Below are 5,850 nucleotides of genomic sequence, written 5' to 3' on the forward strand. Positions count from 1 at the left end.
GTTTCTGTAATCAGGCCCATGACTCAAATTTCTCCCATGGATTTTCTCTAACCTGAAACTATTGTACGCAAAGATGCCTTCTGTACAGAAATGTCCCTTCTTATAAGGTAGATTTCACAGTGTGTGAGATATAATATGTGTGGTATTGAAAAACTGTTTTTGATCAAAACTGGCAGGGCTTTTTTTGTCAAATATGGTAGAACTCATTAATAAAACTATTTTTCAATATGACATTAGTTTACATTTCAAGTGTCTTAATTGGATTAGTTTACATTTCAAGTGTCTTAATTGGGCACCAAAAATTATTATGAAAAGGAGAAACAGAATCCACAGGAAACAGAATCATAAAGACCCAATCACCACTGAAATCTCTTGGTATAAAAATTATTAATACAGGATCCTGGTTCTACTAATCCCAAAGGTGGTTGTGAAAGGAAGTAATCTGCAAAGAGCAGTTTGAATCTTGTAAGTAGATGAAGAAGGAGATAACTGAGTCTGACGATCAACGCAGACTATTCCTTCTGAGGGTGAGAGTGATCCCTGCGCGTCCTATGACAATCCGGACAGAAAGGAAATTGTCCTTGTCACTCTTCTCCCTGTTTCAGCTCCCAGTTACCTTCGCATTGTAATGTGCCTGGTGCAGGAAACCTCTGGGGCAGTGATTCAAACTGGAGATTATAGATTCTGGGTTCAATGCCCCTAGGCCAGAGACCTGAGTTACACCCAAAAATGGTCACAGAAGCCTCGTATTCCACCCCTTGTTCCAGCTGCACATTCCCTGGGTTTCTGAGTCTACTTTCCCAAGAACAGATTGATGTCCATGGAGCTGATGCCCACTCAGTAGCTTTCACTGGTCTAAAGATAAATGTGTTCTTGAAATATGAAATCGTGGGCCTCCTGGTGGTGCAAGGGGTTAAGATGCAACCTATGAAGGTATCCGCAGCACTGCAACACAAGTTCAATCCCCTGCCAGGGAGTTACCCACATGGCCCAGCAGACCTCTCCTGACTCGCCTGTTGCTCCCCTCAGCAGTGTATTTCTGTCAGTCTGCCTGTTCTGTTCCCCCTCTGTCTCTGGTGAATCCTCTCAACCCCCACATCTCTGGCTTGTACCCATGTTTTGTATGCATAAATAAATAAATCTTTAAAAAAAGGAAATAGGAAATCTTGCATTTGCTACGAATTATCATGTTCTTGTAATGCTCAAAAAAGAAACGTTTTGAGTAAGTGTTGTCATCGTGTTATGACTGAGAATAGCTTTGCAGCATGTTTTTCCAACCATATGAGTGGAGATGATAATTTATGTAATGACGAAGCAGGAAATTGATTATATGGCAAAATACCAATTTAACAAAATTACCAAAAATTATGTTATAGAAATCACAACAATCTGATAAATTCCATTATGTTTGTCTTTATTGCAAAATGTCTGTGTCATGTGTGGTTATGAGGCTGACTACATGTCACTGACCAATGCAGGCCAGGCAGGGAGCATCCAAGCAGTTGTCCCTTTCACCATAAGGGGCTGTTCCCAGTTCCAGGCCCCCTATGCTCCCTGCCCTGTTCCAGGTCAATGCTGTGCACTGACAGGGCTTCACAGCTGGTGTCTCCAGTGGGCTGAGACACTCACGGTCCAGAGGTCTCTACCACCTTTCTCTTACACACTCAGAGTCCTCTCTGACTGCTCATGAGACAAAAGTCAAACATGTGGGCATCTGGTCCAGGCCATGAGGGAGGTTTTTGTTCGGGGCTCAACCACTGTGGGAGGAGTATGTGTACCCTGAAAGCAGTAATAGATTCCAACATCCTCAGTCTCCACCCTGCTGATCTTCAGGGTGAAATCTGTGCCTGACCCGCTGCCAATGAACCTGTCTGGGACCCCAGGGTCTCTGTTGGACACAGCATAGATCAGGCATCTTGGAGACTGGCCTGGCTTCTGCTGGAACCAATACAAATAGGTGTTTCCATCACTATGAATGAGGCTCTGACTGGCCCTGCAGGAGAGGGAGACCTGCTCCCCAGGGACGACAGGCAGGGAGTGTGGGGTCTGTGTCAGGACAACCTCCCCACTGGATCCTGAAGAAAGGAGAGAAAAGTGACAAGTAAAGACAAGTATTATCAGTCATTTTTATTAATTCCATTTTGTTATTCATTTAGGCTAAAATACTGCTTTGTTTACTATCAATATTTGAGGTACATAATTGTACAACAAACCATGAGCTCACAATAAATAGCCCGTGGAAAGAGACCCCAAAACTTTGCCTGCCCTCTCTAGACAGTGTCCCCAGGGTACAGATGCTTCACATAGTAACAGACTTAGCACCACTTTCTCTTAAGGACAAGACATACACACCTAACACAGAGACGGAATACACATGGGGGCAGAGGACCCCAGAGTTCAGGTTCCCCACCCTGGGCTCCATTCTCACCCCTCTGCCTTACCTGGGGTCCAGAGCATCAGCAGCCCCAGGAGCTGAGCAGGGAACCTCATTTTGAGAGGGTGACCTGATGGCCCTGTCGGGTGAGATCATTCTGCAGCTGATGTTTTATGTCAGTCCTGAAGGTGCAGGTCCTCCCTAGGGACCCGCATGCAAATGCCCTGCTAGGGGCAGTGGGGTGGAGAGAGCCCAGGGGAGCCCTGAGGGTTTCACAGGAACACAGTGAGTGTTCTGTCTTTCGTCAGTCTCATGTAAACTGAAAGAAACATTTGTGTATCCCCAAGACAGGAAAGATCAGATTCTGCAAGTTTATTTGTTTTGTGCACAATACAATACAAGCTTCAATTCCTGCTTCTCTTCAAATAGCATATGCTCAGGCACTGCCTCTGACCACGCAGAGACGTGTCCAGGTCTCCCTCAGGTCAGTGAGTGACCACCTTCTTGGCTTCTCCCGGGTGATCTTGGCGACTCAGCTCCTCCTCTGGACTGATGAGCAGCGTCTCAAGGTACAGGATGGATGTGAGGGTCCGTGTCCTTTGTATCTGCTGTTATCAGGTTAACAGTTTAACTCAGATAGAAGGACCTAGTACACTGAATTCCATAAGTATATTTAAGTCAGAAGACCCTGGCAAGGAGAATAAACTTTCTCTCTTAGAGAGACCAAATAGACTTGTTTAAGAAGAAAGAGTAAAAAAAAATGTATCTCAGTGAATGCCAATTAGGGCAGCCAGTTGTTAAAGTCTGTTGAACTCTGTCATCCTTACACACTGTAGTCATAATAGATTAATTTCAGAAATTTCTGAAGGGAAAGAGTTCTTGGGGGAATGGAACTAAGTAAATAAGAAACTGTATATGTGTGTGCGTGGATGTATGTATGACAATAAGCAAACAAACATGAAAATAACACATGCCTGACCACGTCTGAATCTGGTCGTGCACACAGGCCACAGGTGATGGAGAGGACACAGGTGGAGAGTGACCCGCATGAGGTCCCGAGGGAGGAGACCCCTGCGTCTCCAGTCCTGACCACGGTCCCTGACAGAGGACAGACAGTGACAGCGACTGCTCCTCGCTTCCCATCCTCACCTTTGAAACTGACACTGGACAATGTGAAGAGACAGGACCCCACTGTGCAGGTGATGCTTTTTTACATTGGGGTGCTAGTTGTCACCTCCCGTATGGCCATCTCTACTGGAAGCACATTTACCACAGCCCCTTTTCTCTTTATGTCTCCTTAGAATTGTCAATAAAAGGTCTTCATAGATCTCTGAAGGAGGAGAGGATTCACTCCTGTCCATCACACCTGCAGTTCTGGAGAGTCAACTGGAGAGGTGCAGCAGAGGGTAGAGCTTAAGCGCCCTGCCCTGGGCTTTCTAAAGAGTTCTGAGGACCACAATAGCAGGCAATTTACCCACTCAGTGATGATGTGCTCTCATGTCCTGGACAGCGACAGAGAACCCCATGTCAGGTGTTTGCTTCCCTGAACACATGGCCCCAGACCATGAAATGATTGTAATTTAACCTCTACCTCTCTCTGTAAAAACAATTCTAGACAAGAAAGAATAGGGAGAAAAATTGCAAAAGACATATCAGGGATGGCGCTATTATTTGAAATACACAGACAATTCTTAGAACAAACACCTCAATAAAAATTGGGGCAATGTCCTTAGCAGACCCCTCACCCAAGGTGATACACAGTCGACTCATAAGCAAGTGAAGAGATGGGCCACATGTCACATCATCTGGAAATACAAAGGACATCCACAGTAGCCCCCACGGTAACCCCTCTGGGATGCCTGACTCTAGAACAGTGACACTTCATCACAACATCATCTGCCACTGAGATGTGACTCCAGGGACTGCCTCACACATCACTGTGGGAACGCAAATTGGTGCCATCACTTTGGACCACAGGGTGCTGGTTTCCTACAAGATAAGCACATTCCTGCATGTCATCCAGCAACTGGACTCCTTCGCATTTCCCCCAAAGGGTTAAACATCCACATTACACCCGACCTCAGAGCTTATGGGACTTTATTCATAAATTAAGAATTTGGGAGAGTCAGGTATCCTCCATGGGGTGGTGAATATATAAATAAACTGTTGCTCATCCAGACAATGGATCATTGCTCAACACTAAATGATCCTCACCACGATATTTGAGGGAGTCCCCGATGTCACATCATCATGACAGGTGACGATGTGAGGAGGGGTCACTGTCCATAGTCAGGCATCCTAGGGGGTGACTGTGTGCTGCTGATAATTTAATTTGTGATTCCTGATTAGACAAAAAAAAAAAAGGCACGGAAGAAAGTTAATTTTAAGGGCAGAAATCAGACTGAAAAATGTGCATGCATGTGACTATCTGAAGGACATTCAGGGGAAGGGGACACAGTGGGGACAGTAATGACCTCAAAAGCTATGGAGGGATTAAGAGGTGGAGCATGAAGGAATTTGAAACAGTGAAGCTGCTCTGTGGACACTGTCATGGGGGCACATGCCCTTGTCAACTGCAAACCCTTAGCTTGTGCAGGAGCCGGGGCAGGTCCCCTTCTAGTCTGTGGGATCAGTGTCTTCAGCTGGAACATCTGTACACCTGCTGGGGAGATGAGGTCAGCTTGGGAGGAGGGTGTTATGGGAAAATAATTATGCTCAATTTCTAGGAAACTTAATCATCTGTGTGTGTGTGTGTGTGTGTATTTTATTTTAAAAACTTCTTACTCAAACTACAGTGGCTCCCTACCACTGTATGACCTCATCAGGTCATAGGCAGACAGCTCAGGTGTCATCAGCTCTGTCTTTATTGAATCCACAGAGACATTGTTTTCTCTGTGCTGCTGGACTAGGAGGGAAAGAGAGTTAGGGACAAAGAGCCACCTGCTCCTTCTACCAGACCCTTCAGTCCTTCGAAGTGAGACTCCATCTGAGATGTGCTCTCAGAAGATAGAAGCAGCTGGAAAGTAGCTGGGCTGCCCAGCCTCACACAGCTGCTCCCTGGGTGGTTTTTGTTCAGGCTTGTGTCACTGTGGGAGGTTTACTATTCCACTGATGACAGAAGTAAGTGGCCACATCTTCAGGCTCCACGCTGCTGATGGTGAGAGTGAAATCTGTCCCAGACCCACTGCCACTGAAGCGGGATGGGACCCCGGGGTGCAAATTGGATGCACCATAGATCAGGGGCTTAGGAGCTTTGCCTGGTTTCTGCTGATACCAGTTTAGATAACTGCCAACACTCTGACTGGCCCGGCAGGAGATGGTGACTCTGTCTCCCGGAGATGCAGACACGGAGGGTGGAGACTGGCTCATCTGGATGTCACACTTGGCCCCTGGGATGGAAACAGAAAATATACCCACACTGTCATCCTGTCATCAGAGGGCTTCCTTGAGGGCCAGGGGTCCTGCCCAGCCAGGGC

At 46.5% G+C, this 5,850-nt stretch overlaps 1 long non-coding RNA gene across 1 annotated transcript; it reads left to right on the forward strand.

Moving 5' to 3' along the window:
• The first annotated feature begins 2,807 nt into the window (after positions 1 to 2,807).
• Positions 2,808 to 5,552, forward strand: LOC129146973 (uncharacterized). The gene is made up of 3 exons (XR_008554398.1): positions 2,808 to 2,943; positions 3,381 to 3,573; positions 3,676 to 5,552. It is a non-coding gene; the product is annotated as an uncharacterized LOC129146973 (long non-coding RNA).
• Positions 5,553 to 5,850: the final 298 nt, after the last annotated feature.

Source organism: Talpa occidentalis, unplaced genomic scaffold (genome assembly GCF_014898055.3).
Source record: "Talpa occidentalis isolate TD23 unplaced genomic scaffold, MPIMG_talOcc4v2.1 talOcc4.5, whole genome shotgun sequence".
In the NCBI taxonomy this organism is placed as follows: domain Eukaryota; kingdom Metazoa; phylum Chordata; class Mammalia; order Eulipotyphla; family Talpidae; genus Talpa; species Talpa occidentalis.